Source organism: Aulonocara sp. 'chitande type north' Nkhata Bay, linkage group LG5 (assembly GCF_057382095.1).
Source record: "Aulonocara sp. 'chitande type north' Nkhata Bay isolate Kocher_YH1m ecotype deep benthic linkage group LG5, A_spYH_male_GT1.1, whole genome shotgun sequence".
In the NCBI taxonomy this organism is placed as follows: Eukaryota; Metazoa; Chordata; class Actinopteri; order Cichliformes; family Cichlidae; genus Aulonocara; species Aulonocara sp. 'chitande type north' Nkhata Bay.
In genome coordinates, this window is record NC_141348.1 from 5,738,067 (window position 1) to 5,764,864 (window position 26,798).

Below are 26,798 nucleotides of genomic sequence, written 5' to 3' on the forward strand. Positions count from 1 at the left end.
ATACTTTTTTCTGTTTTATTGAAACCACTTTACAGAAAGTACAATTATTTACAATGAACTGTACATGCAACACAGCACTTTTATGAATATTCAACAAGAGCAAGTTTCATTTGGCCCTGGTTTGACAACCACACTGGGGCACATATTCACCAAAACACAGCACACCTTAACAATCTTATCAAGCAGTGTTGTGTCTTCACCCTCACATGATATGAGTAATTGGATTGGCATTGTGTAACAAGTTCAAAATGCTACACACTACAAACTACCTATTACTCGCTCAACATGAATTCTCAGGTAGGCAATTGCTCTCATTTGGGGATGGCAGAGAACTCGATATCCACTCGTCTGACCGCTGCAATCCAAGCCTGATGTCTTCGTTTAGTATTATCGGATACATGAGATCCCTCCCGTTGCCTCCAGGAGGGGAAACGATGAAAAGAGAGCCCATTTTCCAGCTTCTTGACTTCCCTATCGTGTGATCTACCGTTGCAACCGACAACACAGTATGTACGAACCATAGCTGACGCTTCTGTGTGCTTTGTCTGGCCTACTGTCATGGCGGGAGGGGGCGTGGTCGTTGAGTCTGGATTAGGGAGGGTGAGGTGGGAGGGGGGAGGTGTGACAGGTGTGTTGGGGGTTAATGTCTGAAACAATGGCTCTGGGGAGGGGAGGGTGAGGCGTGGGAGTCTGTCCGTCTCAAACTTGCAGTAGAATGTATTTAGCCCGTTGGCCAGGTCTTTGCTTGCTTCAACAGTGGCGCCTGTGTCTTTGGCATGCCGTCTATCGCTCTCTTCTATTTGTTTTATTTTATTGTTTTTAGTCAATTTTGTGCAACATGTCAGCCCTACATTGTTTTATGATCGCCAGACATTATTGGAAATAGGCTTATCTACCCAAGCTTTAGCTCGGTTTGGAAATGACAACCAAGGCTTTCTGCCTCCCGATTTGGAAGTAACACCACCTCACTGGCGCTCCTTACCATTGCCACTGGATGTGCGGAAGCGACGCAGGAGACGGGGTAACCGTGGAGGTCGCCTTGTCAAACTGAGACTCAGGATCTCTTGTTTTCCTCATGAGTTTCGCTCAATTTGTCGATCCTGCCCGCGACTCTTGGTGCCGTTGCGTGCTTTGGACCTGGTGGCCTCCTGCTTGGTTCCTGTTGTGGGATCTCTTGAGAAGGGTTCTGCGAAACCCTCTCCTCTCCGACATCTGCGTTGGCGTGGAGTGGACCAAACAAACCTCCGACCTGTGGATCTGGTTGTTGCTGCCTCGGAAGCTCCCGAGCCAATTCCTCTCAGGTTGGGATTAATTAACGCCAGATCGGTGTCAAATAAGACATTCATTTTGAAGGAATTTTTCTCTTCCCATGTGCTGGATTTTCTCTGCTTGACTGAAACTTGGATTCCCCCTGGTGAGTTAAGTGCCTTTTCTGAATTACTGCCGGCTGGCTGTGCCTTTTTTAGTGTTCCAAGAGTTTCTGGTCGCGGAGGAGGGCTAGCTGTTGTGTTTAAGGCACATCTTGACTTTAAGCAGCTATCCCCATCAACACGCCACACCAGTTTTGAACTCTGTTTGTGTGAATTGGGCCATTCGTCTTCGCTGTTGTGTGCGATTGTTTATCGGCCCCCAAAATATAACAAGGAGTTTTTATCCGAGTTCTCAGAGTTTCTTGCTGACTGTGCATCACGGTATGACCAGATCCTTTTACTTGGTGATTTTAGTATACACGTCTGCTGCCCGGGGAAGCCCCTGGCTAAGGACTTTCTGGACTTAGTGAACTCTTTTAACTTCGTTCAGTCTGTTAAAGGTGCCACTCAAGAACGTGGTCACACACTGAACTTGGTTTTATCACATGGTTTATCTGTCCAAAACGTACTTGTCGAGGATGCGGTGTTCTCTGACCATATGCCTATTTTATGTGATATTGTTCTTTTTAATCCTGTTCTTAAGCGTGCTGTACCTGCTCGATGTTATCGTGCTTTTGGCTCAGATACTGCCGAGTGGTTTTCCATATTGTTTGACCAATTTATTTCTTATCCTCCTGAGTTGTCCATCTCAGATGGATTAGTTTCTTGTTTAGATTCTGCTTGTAAATCTGTCCTCGACGCTGTCGCTCCTTTTAGATTCAGACAATGCAAGCCAAAGGCTAGTCCTTGGCTAACTGATTTTACCAGAGCCGCTAGAAAAGAATGTAGAAGATGTGAAAGACGGTGGAAAAAAGATAGGCTGTGCGTCTCTATGGAAGCTCTTAAGACTAGCTGGAAAGTCTATCAGAGAGCAGTAAAGGCTGCCAAGCACTCCTATTTTTCTCAACTTATTGCTGCCAGCTCGCATAACCCTCGTGTTCTATATAACTCTATAAATTCTGTACTTAATCCAGAAGGCTATATTCTTTTGCACTCTTCTGCAGTTATGTGCAATAAGTTTCTTAATTATTTTGTGGAAAAGGTTGCTAGTTTGAGACCTCCGACTCTACCTATTGCTGACCCAGCCATGCATGGTTCTTGCTCAAGTCTGTTCTCTGCTTTTCTACCAATTGTTTTATCTGATTTAGAGAAACTTGTGTTGAATGCTAAACCGTGTGGCTCTCCAAATGACGTTGTTCCTCCCCGTTTTCTTAAAAAGGTATTTCCTATCATCGGACCACATATTCTGAACATTATTAATACTAGTCTTTTGTCTGGTCAAGTACCTAGGGAATTTAAGCATGCAGTCATACATCCTTTACTTAAGAAACCAGGCTTAGACAGTTCAGTCATATCAAATTTTAGACCCATCTCTAAGCTTCCCTTTCTTAGTAAGATTCTGGAAAGGGTTGTTTATACTCAGTTGATGGACTACTTGAATGAATCTAAATTGTCAGAAATCTTTCAGTCTGGCTTTAAGCCATTCCACAGCACAGAGACAGCCCTCGTAAAAGTTATGAATGACTTCCTGATAGCGACAGACCGTGGTAAATATGCAGTGCTGGTCTTGTTGGACATGACAGCTGCATTTGACACTGTGGATCACGATTTGCTGATCTCCCGCTTACAGCATTGTGTGGGAATTTCTGGTTCGGCACTTTTGTGGTTAAAGTCCTATCTTTTAAATAGGACCTTTTGTGTTAAGTTGGGGTCGGCCTCATCCTCTGTGGCCCCTCTGCTTTGGGGTGTTCCACAGGGATCTATTCTTGGGCCGTTATTGTTTTCATTGTACCTCTTGCCTCTTGGCGCGATTTTCCGAAAGCATAAAGTGCCATTCCATCTATACACAGATGACTGCCAGCTCTACTTACCTTTTAGTCATGCTGATAGTCTTCCAACTGGACCTCTGCTTGACTGCCTTACTGATGTCAAAGCATGGATGGCAAAAAACGTTTTAAATTTTAATGATCGGAGTTAAAATTGATTCTGCACCCACCTTTGATGACCATGTAAACGGGGTGGTAAAATCAGCATTTTATCACCTCAGACGTTTATCAAAGGTTAAGCCCTTTCTTTCCAAGCGTGACTTGGAAAGTGTTATTCATGCCTTTATTACCTCACGTTTAGATTATTGTAATTCTCTTTTAACAGGGGTTGGGCAGGGCACTTTGTCACGCTTGCAATTAGTGCAAAATGCGGCGGCACGATTTTTAACTGGCAGAAGAAAATTTGATCACATCACTCCGATTTTGGCCTCTTTACACTGGCTTCCAATTGAATTCAGGATCCGTTTTAAAGTCCTCTTATTGGCTTTTAAATCTCTAAATGGTCTGGCACCTGTCTATTTGTCTGACTTGTTGAAGCCCCACGTCCCCACTCGTTCCCTTCGGTCAGCTGAGCAGTTGCTGCTTTCGGTCCCAAAGTCACGGCTGAAACTTAGAGGAGACCGAGCGTTCTCTGTTGCCGCGCCGATGCTTTGGAATAACCTTCCTCTCCATATTAGACAGGCTGCATCAGTGCCAGTTTTTAAGTCTTTATTAAAAACCTATTTTTATTCCCTGGCTTTTAACTCTGTGGGTAACTGACATTTTTTTTATTGTTTTTTTAACTTTATTGCTATGTCTGGTTTTATTACTATGTGCATATTAGTACTGTACAGCACTTTAGTCTACCAGGTGTGTTTTTAAAGTGCTATATAAATAAATAAATGATGATGATGATGATGAACAGTGGGTGGGGGGCATCTGTAGCTGGTGATATCCCGCAGGCCCCTCCACACTAATGCAGGGTCGTTGGCTGAGAGCCGTTCTTTCAGCTTCTGGGAGTAGATGCTTTTAGCTGCTTTGCTTTGGCTTGCTTGTACATGGCCCTGTCACCACTTCTGTAGGCGTCCTCCTTGGCCTTACAAAGATGTTGGAGTTTAGGAGTGAACCATGGATTGTTGTTGCTGTATGTGCAAAAGGTCTTTGTTGGCATACACACATCTTCATAAAAACTGATGTATGATGTCACAGTGTCCGTCAGCTCATCCAGGTTCTCAGATGCAGCTTCAAAAACAGTCCAATCAGTGCAGTCAAAACTGTCCTGCAGTTCCTGCTTTGCTGCGTAGTCCACTTCTTCAGTTTTGACTACAGGCTTGGCAAGTTTGAGTTGCTGCTTATAAACTGGAATAAGATGGAGCAGGCAGTGATCAGAATGTCCAAAAGCTGCCCGGGGTACAGAGCGATAGGCATCTTTTAAAGTGGTGTAACATACTGTTCTCACAGTACTGAAGGTAAATCTCCATCAGTTCTTTCATGCATACATGTTCTGCATGGGATTTGCCTCTAATCAGTCCCTTCACTGCTCTGGCACTGAGCGTGAGGTGTGGGGTGTTTTATTCCACCACACAAGATTACATGAAGGTGTACACAGCAGAGGAGCGGCTCATTTGGTGGGCAGACAGACAGGTGACATTTCATCACTGACAAAACAGTTCTATCATCAGAACCTCCAGCCGCTCACATCACAACAGGCTACGCAGCTTTGATCTGAGCTCCTTTTTAAAAAAAGCCACTTATCCATTACCAGAATTCAGTAAAGCCACTCTTTGTCATTCAGTTGAGCTGCCTGTCTAGACTTTACTGAATAATAATGCCTCTGAGGCAAAATTGTTTCAGAAGTCCTACATTCAAAATGAAGTTAAATCCAACTACAGAGCTGCATTTGCTCTCTTTTACCCACAGCTGCACTGTTTGATGTCGAGCCTCGCTTTTGTTTGTACTGATGGGATTAATTAAACATTCTATTTCACATTAATGCATTGTGTTTATCTGAAAATTTGCACTGAGCATATAAAAATAAAGGCAAACTCCCAAGCTATGGCTACACACACACACACACACATATATATATACATATATATGCATTTTAGACATTCTTTGATGGGCGATCGTGGCTCAAGAGTTGGGAGTTCGCCTTGTAATTGCGAAGGTTGCCGGTTCGAGCCCCGGCTTGGACAGTCTTGGTCGTTGTGTTCTTTGGCAAGACACTTCACCCCTTGCCTACTGGTGGTGGTCAGAGGGCCCGGTGGCGCCAGTGTTCGGCAGCCTCGCCTCTGTCAGTGCGCCCCAGGATGGCTGTGGCTACAATGTAGCTGCCATCACCTGTGTGAATGGGTGGATGACTGGATATGTAAAGCGCTTTGGGGTCCTTAGGGACTAGTAAAGCGCTATACAAATACAGGCCATTTACCATTTTCTTGCCACAATTTGAAGTGGGCAGATATTGATTAACCCAACAGACACATCACAATAAGAAATGCTCAGTATGTTTATGTTTTGGAGTTTGAATAACCTTACTCTGTTTATAAAGTTTATTTCTTTATTTGTAGTGTTTTAACTTTTAACCAATGTCACTCTCAATGTCACATAGTAAGACTCGAAAAGAAGGCTTACTATTGGCCCAGCCAATAGCAGGGCCTGGATTTAACTGTAACTGTCACACAATCATGTAATGTCAGGTAAAGACACTAGCACCCCCTTATCTTCTGCTCCATGGAGTGGCTTGAGCAGGTCTAGTCATTTATTACCTAAATTCACATGTTCACATGCTCATTATGTTTTTCCACCACTCACTATGTGCTGTGATGGGCTGTTGTTTTATTAATGAACCCTTGGATAAATGCTGAAAACTGTGTATTAAAGAATCAGTGCACAGGACCAACTAGTGAAAAGGCTCTCTTAATGTTTTGATAGCTGGACAAGTCTGTGCAACTGCCCTCATGCAGACATAAATATTGTGTCTTAGTATCTGATATTATTTATTTACATCTGTTATGAGTTATTTATATAATCTGCTATTAGTCCTTTGTATATCTGTTATTAGTTACACACATCGATTATTAATTATTTACATATGTTATCAGTTATTTAGATCCATGTGAGATTCTCCCGGGACAAGTATCCTCATTGTCATTACATGTTAGTGATGTATGTGATGGGGTCCGTACTCAAAGCAACATCAAGCTGTGTAGAACAGGGTGTGGTTGGGCTTGGGTGTGAGACTGCAAGATACCAGAGGTGTTAATTGTGTTTGTTGGTGTGCATCACTCTCTACTGCTGAGTAGATGCCCAACAAACTTCCACTGCATACCGACGTTTATCAACTAAGGCAATTCCATATGCACTTTAAAACCAAAACAGTTGCAGCCTCAGGAGCACATAAGGCTACAAATTTTCCATTCACATATCATAAACTCGTCATGAGCCTTCAGGCCATCAGATCACTGTTCTTCCTGCCTCCAAAGTCACATTTGTTAGAGCAATGCTGCTTCAACACAGAGAGATATGGGTGAGGTGAGAAAGAAAGACTCAAAGGTAAATAAAAGTGAATGGAGTAGAGTGAGACTTTTCCAGTGTTATTACTGATGGTAACTAAAAATAAATGCTTATAAATAAAACAAAAAAAAAAATCTATTTACCCATCTGAGGCTCATGAGATGCATTACTCACATGTTGTGGTTGGGGTTAAAATATGTTGTTGATTAGTTTTAAAAGACCATTGTAATCGCAGATGCAAAGATAACAAAAGGGTAATATGTGGCCTGTCTGTATTATATCTGGATAAAGGCTCTAGAAGAATCGGTTATAGAAGAATAAATAACATGAATGCTGAGGAGAAGTAGAAGGCCAGAAACAGCTTCTGGTCCAGGTTATTATTTCTCAGGATTCCTCAGAGGAAGTGCAGCTGTTGCTGAGCCTTGATGATGATGTTGGTTGGGTGGGTTGGTGTACAGTCATAAGTGTACATGGCAAACAGTAGGGCACTGAGAACACAGGCCTGCTGGGATCCAGTGCTGAGTGACAGTGAGGGAGAGAGGTGGGGGCCAAGTCGGACTGATTGAGGCTGGTTGGTGAGGAAATCTGTTATTCAGGAGCAGGTGGCAGTGGGGATCTGAAAGGGTCCCAGTTTTGGTTGTGAGGATGTCTGGGATTATGCTATTGAACATAGCTCTTCCTGTTCTCCAGATGGCTCAGTGCTGTGAAGGGTGATTGTAATGGCACCCTCTGTGGACCAATTTGCTCAGTAACCAAACTGGTGGGTGTCGAGGGACTGGGATGGTCAGTCTCTGATTTGCTGAAACACTATCTGTTCAAAACAATTAATGACTAGATATGATCGGGCAATAGGTTTTTAGTCATTGAGGTTGTCTATTCCAGTATTTTGGGGGATGGGAATGATGGCGGTGGCCCTCAGACAGGTGGAAATGGTGGCATGAATCAGGGAGAGGTTGAACAGTTGATGAGGATTGTTAAGGTTCACATAATTGAGGAAGGAGAGTACAAACAACCAGGTCCAGAAGATCTTGGTCAAACAATTGATTTTAATGAATACACGCATGGGAAGACCATTCTGTATGCAGACCGGAATTGATCTTCGACTTAATCAAAGCATACACAGATTTTTATACCATCAGGGTTTGAATTAATGACGCCCCTTCATACGTCACAGACAGAATATATACATACGTCAAATCAAAACCACTTTTAACACAGTTTAAAGGAACGTTGTCTTCTATCTTCATGGCCGGTACTTCCTGTCACTGCCGGATGCTCTCTTGTCATCTTGACACATCAGCAGCAGTTCTACGACAAACTGCTCTTTTTGCAACCCCAAGAAAAACATGATTAAACTTCCACCTATAAATGGTTCTCTCTAACTGAGTGTGTGTGTGTGTGTATGTCATCCTCAAATGCTCTCTCAATTCACCCGTTGCACTTCTGACCTTTTACCAGACCAGAGGCTCATCCTTATGTGTAATAACCGAACTGAAACTACATGTACTATGTTGAATAAATGTTCTAATCAAGAGCCTCTGCCAAGAGCTTAATAAAAGAATATAAAAGCATAACAGACAATTTGAATAAGCTAGTAATTCAAATAGCCTCGTCTAACCTGCTCAGAATAACTTAGACTCTGCTTTCACTTCTGCAAACTCTCTGCAACTTCCTGTCAACTGCAACTTAGTCTTTCTGAAAGACACACACTGTTTAAACCTCTGAATGCAATATCAATACTGTAAATTATATTATTAATGCAATGGTAATGATGATGATTATTTAACAATAGCAGTAAAATAATTTCCCTGCTCCACAGGATCCATGCCAGTTGGTCTCATAAGTCTCCCTGTGACCTCATGTTCCTAGAGTTCTGGGGAGGTGAGGGGGCAAGGGAAGTTGGGGAAGAGTGGTCTCAAACTGAGCATAGAAGGTGTTGCGCTCCACTGCAAATGTGAGGCTGGTGTTGAGCATTAGGGGACTCTGTCCTTTGTAAGGGCTTGGGCGGGGGTTGTTGCCTGTCAGAAAGCCCTCTATCCTCCTCCTGTAGGCCTACCTGGCCTGTTTGATGTCCCTCCTCAGGTTGGCTCTAGGAGTGCTGTACATAGACTTCAGGCTAAGGGACAGTTCTAAGTTACGAGTTCTGATTAGATCCTGTACTTCACTTGTCATCCAAGGTTATGGTTAGAAAAAAATTGGATGGTTTTGGTCACTGTCATATTCTCTACACAGCACTTAATGTAGTCTCCAGGTCCTGCTGTTCAGTCTTTCAGATCAAAACGGACCTTTAGCTGGAGGAGAACATCATCTAGGCATGTTTTAATGACCCGGGTACTTTGATGGTTTTGTTGCCTGAGGAGGGTGTAGGCAGGGATGAAGAGCAGAGAGAGGTAGTCAGATTGTCCTAGGTGGGCAAGGGGTGTCACAGGCCTGCCAGTTTTCTGTCCCCCCTAGTAAGGAACTTTACTTGTTGGTGGAATCTGAGGAGTACAGAACATGCCTTACGAAAGTCACCAGCAACAATTTAGATGCCCTCTGGGCCCTCTCTCTGCTGTTTACTGATAATAAGTTGGAAGTGGTTGAGTGCTGAGCTAACGTTAGCATTGGGGGAAGATGTAAACAATGGTAACTCTGGCTACCATGAGCTTGAGAGGTAGATGGAACGGCCTACGGAAAGAAAGAAAAAAGAAAGAAAAAAACAAATAGAAATAAGATCCAATATGCAAAATAAGTCCACACACAAGGTCTGGTTTGAGATAGCAAACTCTATATGTTTAAATGAGAGAATGGAAGCCTTACGAGCTTGAAAAAAGAAGGAAGATGCTTCACCTGTCATCCAATGGCTTCTTCGGTTCTAAAACCGAAAGCTGGAGAGTCCCAGATATTTAAAGACTAGTGGGGGTTGTCCCTTAGGAGGTGGTCGGTGACCCACTATTGAGTTATCACTAGCCAAGGTGTGAAAAAAGCTGTGCGTCATTTGCATCACTGGTGAAACCATTGTGAGCCCTTGCCTTACCCTATCATGTGACGTATTGAGGTTACCTGACACAAGATGTGAATGGGGGTTGAGGCGCCTGGGAAGGGATCTCAAAACTGCATTGTAGGTGGCAGATAGTTGGTGTCTCCCCCCTCTGTTCAAAAATGGCCATTAACAGTGGACTTAAATGGCTTCTTTCACTCCTCTTTCAAATCACCTGTCTTCTCTGTCCAAAATGTGAACATTGGCATCCTCGAAAGAGTGACCTTTGACCTTTAGATGCAGATGTACAGCTGAGTCTTGTCTCGGCTCTTCTATGTTATGCCATGTGTTTATGGCGTGGCTGTTTGCTTTCTTCAGTATAGAGGTCTGAGCACTCTTTGCTGCACTATGTTGTTTAGCTTGTGTTTGGGAATTTTGTCCTTGGGATTAACCAGTTTTTGTGTGAGGGTATGGCTGGGTCTGAAGTGCACTGGGCTATTATGCTTGGAGAAAATCTCCAGAGTTTCTCTGACACACCTCCTTTTACTCCTTAGATGGTATGTTCAGTCAAAGGAATTCACCCACACATGATTATCAGAGTTAATTAGGAATTTAGATGTGGTCAGGCCAAATTACCTTTGCATTCTTTTTCTAATATAATAGCAGATTGATCAAGAAAGAAAAACTTGAAACTTCAAAAGTTTTTTAAAATGCCATGTCAGCTTTAAAAGTAGACATTTTCATTAATGTGTGTGTGTAAAGCTTACAACACTTTAATGTGTATTTTCCCGGCCTGGGATCTCTGTTACTGCAGAATCATTTGACTTTAGAGTGTAAATTCAAGACCAATTCAAGAAGCTTACAAGGAAAATAAAATCATCTTAACATGCACAGCTGGAGTCATTTACAAACTTAAAGACAAAAAAACCAAAAGAAATTAAACGTTAATCTTCAATGTCTTGTCTGAACCTTGGAAAAGATGGAGCTCATGAAATCCAGGTGTGTATAGTGTGTTTTGTAAAGAAAAATGCAGCTGGCAACAAAAAAAGTGGAGAGTAGAAGCAACGTGCCAAAGCTGGGCTTTTATTGAGGGTTTTGTGTGCCTTGGAGTTCAGAGACATGATATCAGAGGCGTACTGAATCAAGGCTGACCCCCAAGGTGAACTCTGGCAAGTGAGAGGAGAGCAGTTTGCTCAGAGGTTATCAATTCACAATCACTCATCTGCTCGGCTTCTTTATCATTACTCTGACACCAGCTCAAGTAAGGATTTTGTTTTTCTTTCCCACTGATTTTCTCTTTCTCCTGTTCCTTTTCCAGCTTTGTGTACAGTTTGATGCAGCATTGTATTCTGTCAGACATTTAAGAAGAACAGTTTCTATGCTCAGATAAACGCTGTCTTCCTTTTTTAATCCTTTCCAAAATGCTAGATGGGAGTGCTGAGTGGAAGGTACCGATGCTTGATGCAATAGGTGTGAATGTGTTCACCATCTCAGATGATGCAAAGACAAACTAATGTGCATTCAGTTTAATCTACAGCTTTTTGTTTAATACATTAGTGCCAACAATACATACACTTTCACAGAAAAGGGAAAGCACTGATATTGTTTGATTTGATCAGATTGAACTTTAGTATCAAATTTTAAGAAGACGAAGTGCGATTGACATTGGTTAGCACCTTACAGTTGGAACGTCTTGATGATGATCAATCATCCAAGTAAGGAAATTCCAAAAGGTTGATTCTGTTCATCTTGACGTAGCATTTTAATGCATTTTTAAGCACTCATACAAGTGACTTCTCTTAGTCTCAGCTGACTGCATGTTTCCCTAACCTTAAAAAGAGTATTTCTGCATAATGACTGAAACTAGAACCACTGACACACAGTGGGTTTCTTCTTGGGTTTCTGCTGCCTGAGGTATTCACTAAGCACACTGTTGGTTGTGGCCATCTTGATGAACTCATGGATTTTGGTTGTTTCATCCTGGACAGTGGTTCTGACACTCACCCGTCCTTGGCCTCCTTCCTTCCACTTAGCATGCATCCCAGGGTTTGGGATACCTGATCACTGGCAGGGCGTAGGTGTTGATAGCACAGATCTTGTTCTTACCTTTCAGCTGACTTCTCAGGACTTACCTGACCCTCTGCAGGTACTGCAGGTGGTTGCAGCTTTCTCAGCGGCCTCTTCATGGTTTCCATTTGCCTGTGGGATCCCCAGGTACTAGTAGCTGACGTCAATGTCTGCAATATTGCCTTCTGGTAGTGTGATCTCCTCAGTTCTGACTACCTTCCCTTTCTTTGTTACCATCTGACTACGCTTCTCCAGGATCCATGTGTGGGGCATTGAGTCATAAGCTTTCTTGTAGTAAATTGAAGCAGTGCACAGGCTGGTCAGTCTGGTCTTGCAGTCTTGGGCAATTGCTCTGACTACGAGCATCTGGTGTTTCGCTCCTCTGGTATTCCTGCCAATTCCTTTCTGTGCCCCACTGATGTATTGACCCATGTGCCTGTTCATCTTGGTCTATGATGCCTGACAGCCACTTCCATGTGTTACTGAGGCAGGTTATTGGCCAGTAATTGGATGCAACCAATCCCTTCCAGTGGTTCCTGCAAATCAGGACTGTCCGGCCTTTAGTCAGCCATTCCAGGTGTCTCTTGTCCATTAGCAGTTTGTTCATTTGTGCTGCCAAATCCCACATAGCAAAATTGGTATGGCCCAGATCTGGCCCATATAATGTGCTAACACATGGCCCACATACCGCAAAGAATGACAGCCCTTTGGTGGCCCAGATCTGGTTTGCCAGAGGAGGACCACACATGGGCCAGCACAAGGCCAGTTGCAGACACAATGCTGGCCCTGTGCTGGCCCAGAACAGTTTCAGCCCACATGTCAGCCTTATGTGTACATTAATCAAGTCAGGTAATAACAACATGTGTCGGAACATAATAGTGCACAAGAAACACAACGAAACTCTATTCAGACAGTGATTCTTATATAGGGCTTTTCTATTCTCGCGGATCACTCAAAGTGCTCTATACAACATGCAACATTCACATGATTTCTCTAAACTGAGTGCTTCCTAACTACATTCATACACATTCACACTCTTGACATGCAGACTGAAGCTGAAGGGATCGAACCACTAACTTTCCAATCAGTAGATGACCTGCTCTACCTCCTGAGGTACAGCCACCCAGTGGAAAGCATGTGTAAACCCTCACTAGGTTTTGGATAAAGTGTACACTCACAAACCTGTCAAAACTGCATTTGAATTGTTGGCTACCATAGCAGTATAGTATTGCAACATGGCATTTGGATCTTCTAACTAAAATAGATAAATAGGAACATAAATAGTGCCATCGTTGCCAGACCTGGCCCACATCTGGTTGACATACACCCTATGACACCAGTCAGTCAGAAGTGCCAGCTTGATGTCGGAATCGGGCCAGACCTGTTTTCTATGAACCTGGGCCACATAAACCAAACCATAATCGGGCCAGATGTGGCATGCCATTACATAGACAGTGCCATCTACAGCAGGCCTTGCCTATATCTGGATGACATGCCACTTACCATGCCAGAAGTCAGCTGGCAGTGCCGGCTTGACACCAGATCTGGGTCAGACCTGTCTGCTATGTGGGATGCTTCATCAGCCAGTAGGTGTGAATCATGTTGGGGGCTGGTACTGTCCAACTCTTCATATTGGAGACCCTTTCTTGGATGTCCGCCAATGTGACGGTTACTGGACCCTGGTCAGAGAGGTTCCTGTGGTCTGCTCTGAGATTGACTAGCCACTGAGCATTGTTGTTATGGGTTGCATTCTTCTCCCATATGTTCTCCCAGTAATGGTCCGTCTTCAGCCTTGGTGGTGCTATCTCATATTGTTCCCCTGCCACTGTGCACTGTCCATGGAGTACAGTTGGTTATTGTTCCTGTTATTATACCTTTTCAAGTAGCTAGCCAAGGCTGTTTAGCTGTTTCCAAGGCATGAGGTATGGGCAGCTTGCTGTATTTCCTAGGTATCTTCTTCATCACACATTTATGCAGATTCAATAGTTGGCAAACTTCCCTCCGTCCTACCTTGATTATACCCTTTAGTCTCCTTCTCATGGAGGGTGCTGCTCCTTGTGGCTGTAGTCAAGCATCTCACTGATCACTGCTGTCTGACTTGTTGTCCTTTTCCGCCTTGCAGTAGCATTTGTGTTGTACCTTGTTGATCTACAGTTGTGATACCAGTTTCTTCTTCCAATTGTTGAAACACTGAGCTACTAGTTGTTTCGCTGTCAACCTAGATGTTGGGTATCGAGATGATTTCCTTAAGGAATAGAGTCTCTTCAGTGCGGTCTATGTCACATCCATGCAGACTTAAGGAAATGAAGGTTGAGTTGACCTATGTGTTAAAGCTGACAGGGGAATGATAGTTGTTTGTAAGGTATGTACGATTCTCATAGCTTGTGGGAAGAAGTTGATGAAGCACTTTGCAGAGGAGGCCCTGATCCTCTGGGTCCTTTTACCTGATGGTGGGAGGGTATACCATATATCTCCAAAAATAAGTTGTAGTACTTTTCCAGTATACAGTTGCGTGCATTGCAGCAGCAGGGCCAAGAAAAGTGTGTCAGGCCAACACAACTATAGGCTGATTTCCTTTTCAAAGCATACTGAGATTAAAAATCTGACAGTTAAAGTTGACTTTCAATTAAGCCACATTTGCACTAGTGCAAGGCTGAACTGGGTTGTTTGATCTAACAATGGCTACTGAGAAGGGCTGGGCCATATTATACCGTTCACGGTAATACCGGTATAATGTTAGGCAACGATAGGAAAATGAAATATCGCGATAGAATATGAGTAAAATGCGCATGCGCAGTGCCTTTGTTTTCATACGCACATGGCCGATTGTTGAGTGAAACAGATGAACCAGAATTGGTTTGTACAAATGGTGCAACTTCAGTGATGTGGAACTGGTTTGGTTTTTGTCCGTCAGATACACGACAAAGCACATTTTTTTGCAGAACATGCAAGCGGCCGTCGTTATTGTCGGACTAAGATGCTCTTAAATCTGGGAGTAATCTGGGTCCTAAACTCCGTATCCCTGAGTTCAAACGAACACTGCAGCATCACTTAGAGTTAAAAACTGTCTAAATTCTTTCATCTTTAATAAAACGATCAGCATTGCTGCTTTACCAGGTGTAACTATGAAGTTTAACTTCCAGGCATCCATGAAAACAAAATTTATTACATTTAAGGAGTTAGAAGTTAGCAGGAAGCTAGCGGAAGTTAGCTCGCTAGTTTCGCTAGTTACCTAAACATGATATTGCATGTTCTGACTGAGAGATTTCTGAGAAAATTCAAACGTACAGCTCTGCTTTCACTTCCAACATAAATGAAGACAGGAAACTAAACAGCAGTGACGTTTGTAGGGTTACTGAAGTTGGGCTAGCTGGTATATAATTATGTGCTACGTGATCGCTAGCGACACAGCTATGTTAGCATAACATAAACAGTGAAGCTGGAGGACGAACACTAACACTTTTCCACTTATAAAAGTTAACGTTAAGGTTCCTCATGGTTAGAGACAAATGCAATCGCATGGCAGGATGCTGTAAACGGACCAAACTTCAGTCAGAACAACTGAGATAATCCATCCACAATACGAGGTTAGTCATTAATATACTGCAACAACATGGGAATAGAGCAGCTGCTAGAGAATTCAACATTAATGAATCAATGGTACAGAAGTGGAGGATGCAAGAAGAATGAGTTTAATAAAGTTTGATTTATCTGACTGCTTTGTTTCGCTTAATGTGCCTTATAATCCCGTGCACCTTATGGTCCGAAAAATACGTACTGCACACTGCAGTTTAATGTTGCACAGCACCTCTTTTTAACTTCAGTGGATATTATACATGGTTATGCTCAGGATATGTCAGCCCATTTCTACTGGAAATGCCTTTTGGTTAAACTTTCAGCAAGGAATTTGCATTTGCACTGTTACATTTTTATAAAGATTTAATGTACATAAAAACCAGCTTCTTGTTTTAGTGAAAATAAATGGAAGGTTGTCTTTTTGCGCTAGTAATGTTGTGGAGTTGTATTTTGTCTTGCATCAATTATATCGTCAGTTATATCGTTATCGCAAATTTTTAAATATATATCGTGATAAATATTTTTGGCCATATCGCCCTGCTCTACTACTGAGTGACTGCACAGTAATTTTTGCCTAATTAAAGCAGGCATTTAACCATAGGCAAATGGGAACCATGAAGAGGTCGTTAGGAAAGCCACAACCATTAAATACCTGCAGAAGGAAAGGCAAGTCCTGAGGAGTCAGCTAAATGGGAAAAGCAAGATCAGGGTGATCAACACCTATGCCATGCCGGTGATCAGATACCCTGCTGGGATAATAAGTTGGCCAAAGGAAGAGATAGAAGCCACCAACATCAAGACAAGGAAGCTCCTTACCATGCATGGAGGGTTTCTCCCCAAATCCAGCACCCTGAGGCTGTATGCTAAGCTGAAGGAAGGAGGCCAAGGACTGGTGAGTGTCAGAACCACTGTCCAGGATGAGACAATAAACATCCATGACTACATCAGGAAGATGGCCACAGCTGACCGCGTGCTTAAAGCAGAAACCCAAGAAAAAAGAGGAAGAAGAAGAACAGGTCTCTGCATGGTATGTCATACCAGCAGTTGGAAGAAGTGTGTGACATGCAGAAATCCCACCACAGAGGCACTAATCATCGCAGCACAGGAAAAAGCTCTAAGCACAAGATCCACAGAGCCTGTTCTGAACATCTGACTGTGACCTAGAAGTCTCAAGATCAAAATTGTACACAGCCCCTAGGTTGGTTAGGAGTAACCGAGCTAAGATCCTGTGTAGTAGTGGTGGACAAGCAGAGGAAGACAGCCATAGTGACCGTCTTCACAAAAAAGTAACATGAGAAGCTTGAGAAGTACCAAGGGCTGAGGGAGGAACTCGAGAAGATGTGAAGGATGAAGCAACAAAAAACAAGATCCAAGACCTCTCTCCAGAAGAGAAAAGATACAGGAAAGATTGCAGGAAACTCAAACCCACAGGCTTCCTGCATGGGCAAGTGGGGAATTTGTTTGAATGTTTTTTTAATCTGTGTGTTCTGACCTTCTTGCTTTGCCAGGTGAGAGGTAAAATGACGAGTCTGTGAATGTTGGTTTTTGGTGGTGGGTGCCAGTGAGTCTGTCGGTGAGTCTGTTGTGAAGAAAGTGGAGTTGAGGGCCGGGGTTGGAGGTGCAACAGACGTCAGCTGGCACTTGTAGCTCTGAGTTGGAGGGTTTGCCTCAGCCTAGTGGCAATTCAATTCAATTCAATTCAATTTTATTTATATAGCGCCAAATCACAACATAAGTCGCCTCAAGGCGCTTCATAGATACATAGAAAAACCCAACAATCATATGACCCCCTATGAGCAAGCACTTTGGCAACAGTGGGAAAGAAAAACTCCCTTTTAACAGGAAGAAACCTCCAGCAGAACCAGGCTCAGGGAGGGGCGGGGCCATCTGCTGTGATTGGTTGGGGTGAGAGAAGGAAGACAGGATAAAAGACATGCTGTGGAAGAGAGACAGAGGTTAATAACAGATATGATTCAATGCAGAGAGGTCTGTTAATACATAGTGAGTGAGAAAGGTGACTGGAAAGGAAAAACTCAATGCATCATGGGAATCCCCCGGCAGCCTATGTCTATTGCAGCATAACTAAGGGAGGATTCAGGGTCACCTGGTCCAGCCCTAACTATATGCTTTAGCAAAAAGGAAAGTTTGAAGCCTAATCTTGAAAGTAGAGATAGTGTCTGTCTCCCGAATCCAAACTGGAAGCTGGTTCCACAGAAGAGGGGCCTGAAAACTGAAGGCTCTGCCTCCCATTCTACTTTTAAATACTCTAGGAACAACAAGTAGGCCTGCAGTGTGAGAGCGAAGTGCTCTAATAGGGTGATATGGTACTACAAGGTCATTAAGATAAGATGGGGCCTGATTATTTAAGACCTTGTATGTGAGGAGCAGGATTTTGAATTCAATTTTGGATTTAACAGGAAGCCAATGAAGGGAAGCCAAAACAGGAGAAATCTGCTCTCTCTTTCTAGTCCCTGTCAGCAAGAGTACTGACAGCAAAGGCGGGCTAGTTTCAGTGGCTATAATGGGGTCCCAAATGAGTCAGGAAAACTCACAAGATGATTGTGAGACTGTGGAAGAAACTGAACAGGTTGGATTGGGGAGAAAGGTAGAGGGAGAATCTACGATGCAGGTTGGTTGCCATGGTGACAGTGTGGCAAACATGGAGTGCGATTATGAATCGGATTCTGATTGTTTCTCTGTTGCAGAAAGTGTTTCCCAAACTGAAAATTTGTACTCTTTAGAAGAAATTAACTCATTCTTGGACGACAGTTATGGGAGATCAGTTTGATTGATTGATTGATTGATTGATTGATCATACTTTATTCATCCCAAGGGAAATTGGGTTAAGGCTGCCAGCCGTACCAGCGCCATCTTACCCTTCCGGTCAGAGGGGTATAACATGGAAAAAGCACAACATGAGGAAAGATAAGGAGAAAAAAATAACTCCCCCCAGACTGAGCTCCAACAGGGAGATCAGTTTGAAAACAGAAAAAAGCACCTCAGCACATGAAAAAACTCTTAATACACCAAAGAAACACATGACAAGCAACAGGGGTGGGTAAAGGGTGAGAGACAGCCAATGTAGACACATCCGGACCTGCGCTGGTCCGGATGTGTCCCCTCCTTGATCCACTGTCAGTATCAGAGGGGAATAAGCGTCGAGAGCATTTGGAGGGGGAGGGGGGATGAGTGTACATCTGCATGTGTATATATGTCTGTGTGCGTGTGTGTGTGTGTCCAGAGTTCAGCTGAGACAGTGTCCTCCTCCCTGCCAGGCTAAGTAAACAGTCTTCCAGCCAACCCAGGTGGCCTTGCATAGAATGGGAAGAACAGTCTAAACACAGTCATTATCAGGGTGTTGTTGTTCAGCTCCAGCCTTGAGACCGCAGCTGGCGCCGAAGGGGTCTCCGCAAGAAGTGATGGTGGTTTTTACTTTAGCGCAAACAACTCATATGAATTTCAAAGCTGTTCCAACAGTCCAACACTGGTCTCTCAATCTCCCGTTGGAGAGTGTGGAGCAGGGAAATTATTTTACTGCTATTGGTAAATAATCATCATCATTACCATTGCATTACTAATATAATCTGCAGCATTGATATTGCATTCAGAGGTTTAAACAGTGTGTGTGTCTTTCAGAAAGACTAAGTTGCAGTTGACAGGAAGTTCCAGAGAGTTTGCAGAAGTGAAAGCAGAGTCTAAGTTATTCTGAGCAGGTTAGACGAGGCTATTTGAATTACTAGCTTATTCAAATTGTCTGTTATACTTTTATATTATTTTACTAAGCTCTTAGTAGAGGTTCTTGATTAAAACATTTATTCAACATAGTACATGTAGTTTCAGTTAGGTTATTACACATAAGGATGAGCCTCTGGTCTGGTAAAAGGTCAGAAGTGCAACGGGTGAGATGAGAGAGCATTTGAGGACGACACACACACACACACACACACACACACACACACACACACACACACACACACACACACACACACTCAGTTAGAGAGAATCATTTATAGGTGGAAGTTTAATCATGTTTTTCTTGGGGTTGCAAAAGAGCAGTTTGTCGCAGAACTGCTGCTGAGGTGTCAAGATGACAAGAGAGCATCCGGCAGTGACAGGATGTACCGGCCATGAAGATAGAAGACAACGTTCCTTTAAACTGTGTTAAAAGTCATTGTGGTTTTGATTTGACGTATGTATATATTCTGTCTGTGACGTATGAAGGGGCGTCATTAATTCAAACCCTGATGGTATAAAAATCTGTGTATGCTTTGATTAAGTCGAAGATCAATTCCGGTCTGCATACAGAATGGTCTTCCCATGCGTGTATTCATTAAAATCAGTTGTTTGACCAAGATCTTCTGGACCTGGTTGTTTGTACTCTCCTTCCTCAATTATGTGAACCTTAACAAGAGCCGTGAGCTTCTCCATGATGTTATCCAAACTTACGTTCCATGATGTTGTCATTCTTGTGCTCAAAGAGCCGATTCTGAGAACTCACGAGCGCAGTGAGCTTCTCCAAGATGTGATCGAGTTTGCACTCAGAGGTCTTGTTCTGAGTATTCACGGCAGCCGTAAGCTTCTCCAAGATCTTATCTGTGCTGCACTCAATGAGCCCCTTTTGAGAAACTCACGCCTCGTCCCATTGTTTCAATCCCAGCAGGCAGCCTTGTGGGGGTTTGAACAGCCGGTTCTGCTTTCTTAATTCTTCGATAAGCCAGGGCCAAGCCAGCCTCAATCAGCAATAACCCTGTTATCATGGTTCTGAATAGGTAGATATCTTCAGCAGTCAGGCTCACCTGAGCCCAGACTTCTCGTTGAGAAAAGGGTGTCAATTGCATTTAGGGACCAGTTGATCAAATCCATAATTCCTCTTTTAGGTTTTAGAGAACAGACTGTGAGAGAGTGTTCCAGGGAAAAGTAATACAAAAAACACAAGACTAGACAAGGACATAAGAGGCTAAGCAGGGAAGCTAAGGGAGAGGAGGAGAGGAGAAAAGTGCGACTGCCTTCGCCGAGAGCACGAGAGAAGGTAACGGACTATTTTCCTGACGTTGACAAGTTTATTCAGTTTGTGACGACAATACAGAAAGTTGTTGGTGTGGATCTCCTGGACGAGAAGAAGTGATATCGTTTAAGTAACCATGTTACTAATTTAAGACAGGGGAAAAAAGCGGGTAAAACTCATTTGAGGAAAAAGTAAAATCTTTATTAATCGCAAGATGGTCAGCCATCACTCTGTGTTTCTTATATACTTTTTCTTCTTCGCTGCTTTTCTACCTTCTCTGAATATGGAAAATCTAAAGGTGGCCTCTTTGAATATAAATCAAACTGTCACAGATTATTAGGCAGAGGACTCACTCGCAGGACTGAAGTTTAGAGAGAAGGTGAGGGTTTATTTACAGTGTGGCGCCAAGTGAGAATATCTACATATATACAGTTGAGACAGATAACACGGGGCTCCAGGGGGTGGAGTGGGTCCGAGGGGAAGGTCCAAGGCGGGGTACATCTTCAACTTAATCCACAACTCACTCTGAATGTCCACTCCAAAATGCTCACGCTCACTCACACACATCCACAGAAATCCAGACGGCAGGGAAGATGGGCAGGGAATCTAGAAGTCCTGTACACAGAGAAAAACAATGTTAGGAGGAAACTCTAGGTGATCACAAGGAATACTTCCAAAGGCTAGGCTGACGCTAGGTAATGTGACAATCCAGCGAGGAAGCAGCCTCTCTTGCCATCTTAAGTAGTCTGCCAGGATCAGTGTGAATGAGCCACAGGTGTGTGTTCAGGGCGGGTTCAGAGGCGGGGAATCAAGGTCCAGTTCCAGATCTTGTAGCACTCATGTCGTGAATTGTGGGTTTACAGATCACCACATGATTTTAATGGATTTGGTTCTTACTTTTACAGGGACACAGATATCTTTTTGGCATTTTAACACTAAACTGTTTAATTTTTGTGAAAATTTTAAATTGTTTTGGGCTTTCTGGAGATCAAAGAAGCATGAGTTTCAATCTCTGATTTGGTGGTGGGAGGTAGGGAAAGCTAAAATCAGGAGTTTCTGCCAGCAATATACTTATACAGTGTAAATCCACTGACAACATTAGGAGGGTGATTTGGCAACTGGAACAGGAAATAACAGACTTGGAGTGTGTTTCTGTTAGTCAGAATAATCAGCAGGATTTATTGTATCAGAAAAGGATGGAGTTACGTATTCTTCTTCAGGAGAGGGTTAAAGGGGCTCTAATTTGTGCTCGGTTTACAAAGCTTAGGGACATGGATGCACCAACAACATTCTTTTTTAATTTGGAGAAGTCAAGTCGCACGGGAGAGGCAGATGGTCTGCCTTCGTCTGCCAAACGACCAAGTTACAACAGATCCAGCTGAGATGAGAAGACTTGCAATGGAGTTTTATGATAATCTCTTTTCGAAAGATACCTGTTATGAAGCAGTGGTAGCAGAACTTCTTCAAGGGCTTCCTCAACTTACTTCAGAGGATCAGGAAACTAAACACGGACTTGACATTGGAGGAGCTTACACTGGCGGTTACACAGATGGCATCTGGGAGATCTCCAGGAATAGATGGTTTTTAAACATTTCTGGAATGAATTGGGGAACGATCTTCTGGATGTATTTAATGATTCCTTTGTTAGGGGTACACTTCCAGCAGGGCGTACTCTCTCTGCTGCCTATAAAGGGGGACCTTGCCTTGTTACAAAATCTGGAGACCAGTGACTCTTTTATGTACAGACTATAACATTCTTTCAAAGGTGTTATCCAATAGACTGAAAAATTTTATTGACCTCCCCATTTCCAGTGGATCAGTCATACTGTGTTCCAGACAGATCTATGTTAGACAACTTATTTCTTATGAGAGATGTTTTTGCTGTCTGTGAGACATACAGTATGACCTAAACGTGGGGATTATCTCTATTGATCAGGAGAAGGTTTTTGATCTTGTAGATCATACTTTTCTTTTTTCAACCTTGCAAGCATTTGGTGTGGGAAATGTTTTTCTTTCTTGGGTGAAATTACTTTATGCCTATGCTAGTTGTGTAGTGAAGGTGGCAGGTGGGTTGAGTAACCCTGTATCAGTTCATTAGGCAGGGTTGTCCCATTTCAGGTCAGCTGTATTGTTTAGCAACTGAACCTCTTTTATTTAGATTGAGAGCAAAATTAAAAGGTCTTACCCTACCGGGTATGGGTCACAGTTCTTCGGTAGTTGTTTCTGCTTATGCTGATGATGTTAATATCTTTATTAGTAATCAACATGATGTGAATGAACTGAGTGAAAGTTTAACTATGTATGAAAAGGCTTTTTTGGCCAAAGTTAACTGGGACAAAAGCGAGGCCTTATTGGTGGGTAAATGATGCATAGAGAACAGTCCAACCCTGCCAGGAAATTTCTGCTGAGGAAGGAATGGTATTAAGACACTGGGACTTTTTATAGGTAATGAAAAATTTCAGAAAAAGAAGTGGGAGGGCATATGGGAAGAAGTTAAGTCAAAGTTGTCTAATTGGACATGGTTGCTACCCCAGCTGTGATATAGGCGTAGGGCTCCGAATGCCAGTAATCTGTTTGCCTCGTCCCTGTGGCACAAGCTTGTGGTGTTGGTTCCACCTGCTAGGCTGGTTAAAGATGTTCAGTGTTTCATTGTGGATTTTTTCTGGTCTGGGCAGCATTGGCTTTATTTGGGGCCATTTATGTTGTCTGTTGACACTTGTGAAACCACATTGTAACCCGGTAAAGGACCAGGCGCCTGACTGCAGCTTCATAGAAAATGAGCAATCAGAAGTAGTTTCGACTATGGAGCCTGAGTGTGTGAATAAAACACAGGAAACCAAAATAGAGCTCAAAATATATATACTATGTTTGTTATGAGAAATATATAGACAGATGTACAAAAAAATAAAAAAAAATACCAGAGAGTACCAACAATTTTAATCACTGAATCTAGTTCCATTAAAAGAGGGGGAGTAGAAGGAGCACATGTGATGTGCTCAAACACAGCTGAATCAAATGCTTGAATTACCTTTTCAGCATGGCATCAAGTTTGGCAAAGGCCTGATAACCCGCCATTCATTTGATTCAGCTGTGTTCCAGCAAGGATGCATCTAAAAGCTAAAGAAAAGTAGCTCTCGAGGACTGGAGTTGGAAGCCTCTGTGCTTTGCTACGTACAGATAGGGAGTCGCCCTCGGTGATCGGGGGCCGTTATAGTATTCGACTGACTCACTCGGCGCTTGTACTACAGGGTTCATGGTCTATGTTTTTGGGGAGCAGGGGCCCGTTCTTCGTACGTCGCTTACTACATCCAAGATCAAATGACACATCCAAGACCAAACCATCGCGCTAACCATGAGCTCGCTAATCCGGTTCCCCGAACACACCTGCTGTTGACGATCAGTACAGCTGGATGAAGTAATGTGAGATCACTGGGTGTCGTAAAAGGGGCTACGCATCGATAGTAGAAACATTGATCGGCAACCCTCTGATTGGTCGGCGAAAATGTCGAAGGAGAGCGCTCGGTATTTTTCGGCAGCAGAGCAAGAACTCTTGAGTGAGGGATTTCAGGAGTTTCAGAGTTTAATCAGAACGCAAGGGAACACTGCAAAGGCTGCAAAAGGAAGGAGAGAGGGCTGGCAGAAAGTTGCTGACAAATTAAACTCGTAAGTAATTTAATAATAACAATAATAATGGAGTGGATTGATATAGCGCTTTCCAAGGCACCCAAAGCGCTTTACAATGCCACTGTTGTGCCAAAAAGTGATTCACACACTGGTGGAGGCAGCTACAGGTGTAGCCACAGCTGCCCTGGGGCAGACTGACAGAAGCCAGGCTGCCATATCGCGCCATCGGCCCCTCTGGCCAACACCAGTAGGCGGTAGGGTAAATTTATTATATTACACTATATTATCCAATATTATATTACATTATATTATATTATGTTATATTATATCCCCTTACACATTAGAGCCACAACAGGACCCACTAGAACATGGGAACAAGTAAAAGTGAAATATAAGAATATTCTACAGAATGGTAATATTTATCACTTATATTGCTTTTCGTCTCTTGGAAAGAGACCCTGGAATAATCTGTTTGTTTATAACAGCAACCAAGAAAAGGGCAGAGCAAAAAAAAAGACAGGTGGTGGTCCTGCACCCCCTCGTCAACAAGTTGGTTAAGTAAATAATACCCTCACGGGAATATCGACATCTCTCAATGAGCACACTGTCGCGCTGAGCTAAAGGATCCTGTCTGTCCCGCAATATACGCTGAATTCTGGAAACTCTCCTTATCAATCTTGCACCTTCCGCAATGGGCTGCTCGCGTATACGGACAGGATATGACTGCGACAGACTTCCCAAATCCACCTTCGCTTTTATAGCCGTGGTCTCCCATCTTGATTACACGAAGTAATTTCCAATTACTACTCTGAAATATGAATTACATCTGTAATAATCACATACATGTAATAGAATGTTAATAGTACATTTCCCTTTTTTAGGAAATGACCTGTATGTATCTGTATGAAATCAATAAATGGATCAAGTGCTGCATTATCTTTAGTTACATTGATGTTATTTATTTATGGTGAAACAGTGGTGGAATATCGCTGTTGCTTTCGTATAAATGAAGCAGACATACCTGCGTGGCCGCGATCTAATCCTGTTTACATAAAGTAAACCTGCTCCCGAGCAGGTTTACGCTTACGGCTCTGTTGCTATGGCAGCAAGTCCCGGATGAGCTTCGGGGAACCGAACGATCCAAGATCACACGAAATCGTCAACAATCAAATCCAGCTAACCTACTTAGCGAGGTACAAAGAACGGGCCCCTGGTCCTGACTGTCATCTGTTATTGGACACAGTTCAGAGAATCTGGCCATCCAAAAAACATAGCAGAGGATGGTTTCGATCTATCGACCTCTTGGTTATGCGCCCAGCATGCTTCCGCTGCTGGACTGCACCCTAAATGGGACTCGAATCCACAATCCCTGGCTTAGGAGGCCAGTGCCTTATCCATTAGGCCACCAGGGCTGATGAGTGCTTGTCTTCCTTTCTTTGGAGGTTGTTTTGGGTGTTCAAGTGAAAGCCATGGTTTCAAGCTGAGTTTTAGTTCAAAGATGAAGCTGTATTTAAAAACATTTGAGAAATGCTGAGAAAATAAATTACACTCTGTACACACTCTGGGCAACTGACTGTCCAGAACTCTGGACAGCCAACACGCTGTGCTTATTGCTTCACTTTATATAGTGGCATTTGTATTGTCTGTTGAGACAAACCACATGAAGACCAGAGAATTCCAACGATTCGGATCACTGAATCTAGTTTCATTATCTGCATCTGTTCTCTTTCTTCCCATGTCAGAGGGAGGTCAAGGACTTGTGGATATAATGGCTATCATGACCACTGCCTTCAGGTTACAAATCACTCTTAACTCATTCACTGCCAGCCATTGGCAGTGAATGAGTTAAACCCATTGACTCATTCACTGCAATTGACGGCTATAGACGTCAATGGCAGTGAATGAGTTAAGATGCTTTATGGACGTAGCTACTGATGGCTTCTCTTGGCTCGGCTGCTTCTCCAGAAAGCTGGATATCCTGGACTGGATAAGCATCTGTTTTTGCTTAAAACAGCAGAGCTTGATATGATGGGTTTACCACCTTTTTATCATTCAGTGTTGGATGCTTGGAAAACGCTGATGATTTTCTGTGATCCTGACCTAGACCTGGCCTGTGGCTTTTTGAGGAACCATTGTTTCACAATGACTTTTTTGTATGGGATTGTTTGCTGTCATTACCTACAATAAGGACCAAGTTCATTCAAGCTGGGATTTTGAAACTGGGTCACCTCGCAAGACTATCGATAGGAAGGATATTCGATCTCACTAACATTAAGTCCACCAGAATCTTAAAGAGGATCCTGGAAGAGGTCTGGGAGTCCTTACCCGTGTCACTGAAAGTATTTGCTGAAAACTGCGATCTAGCGGACCAGTGGCATAATGAATATGAGTACGTATTTCCAGTACTTTCAGCTGCATCAGCTTTTGATGGCTGGCATGAGGAGAATGGACTGCTGAACTGTTGGGTATTCTCAGTTCATGTGGGAAGAAGCACTTGTATCAAAGTTGTGTCCAGGTGCTGAACTTGTGCTCTCTAGCAGGGGTCAGGGAGTCAAGGTGGACACAGATTTTTGATTCAGACCTTGCCCCGAAGGGCAGATGGAGGGTCCTGTATAACCCACCTGTTGAGAAACAGGTTGGTGACCTCCAGTGTAGGATTATACATGGATTGATAGCTATGAACAGACACAGAGCTCACTTTGACCCGACTACAAGGGGTGCTTTTTTTTTTTTTTGTGAAAAACAGGAGTCGCTGGAACACTTGTTTTTGTCCTGTGTGAGGTTAAAAAGCCTGTTTAGTTTATTGCAGGAATGGGTTGAAGCCCTCGGTGAGCGTTTTT

The 26,798-nt window shown here is 43.2% G+C and overlaps 1 protein-coding gene and 1 non-coding gene across 8 annotated transcripts in view; one reads left to right on the forward strand and one right to left on the reverse strand.

Moving 5' to 3' along the window:
* The window catches only part of LOC147329773 (receptor-type tyrosine-protein phosphatase gamma-like), a 407,188-nt gene that overhangs the window by 66,503 nt on the left and 313,887 nt on the right, over nt 1–26,798 (forward strand). The gene's annotated exons all lie outside the window — the stretch shown is intronic.
* trnar-ccu (transfer RNA arginine (anticodon CCU)) lies at nt 25,298–25,370 on the reverse strand. The gene has a single exon. It is a non-coding gene; the product is annotated as a tRNA-Arg (tRNA).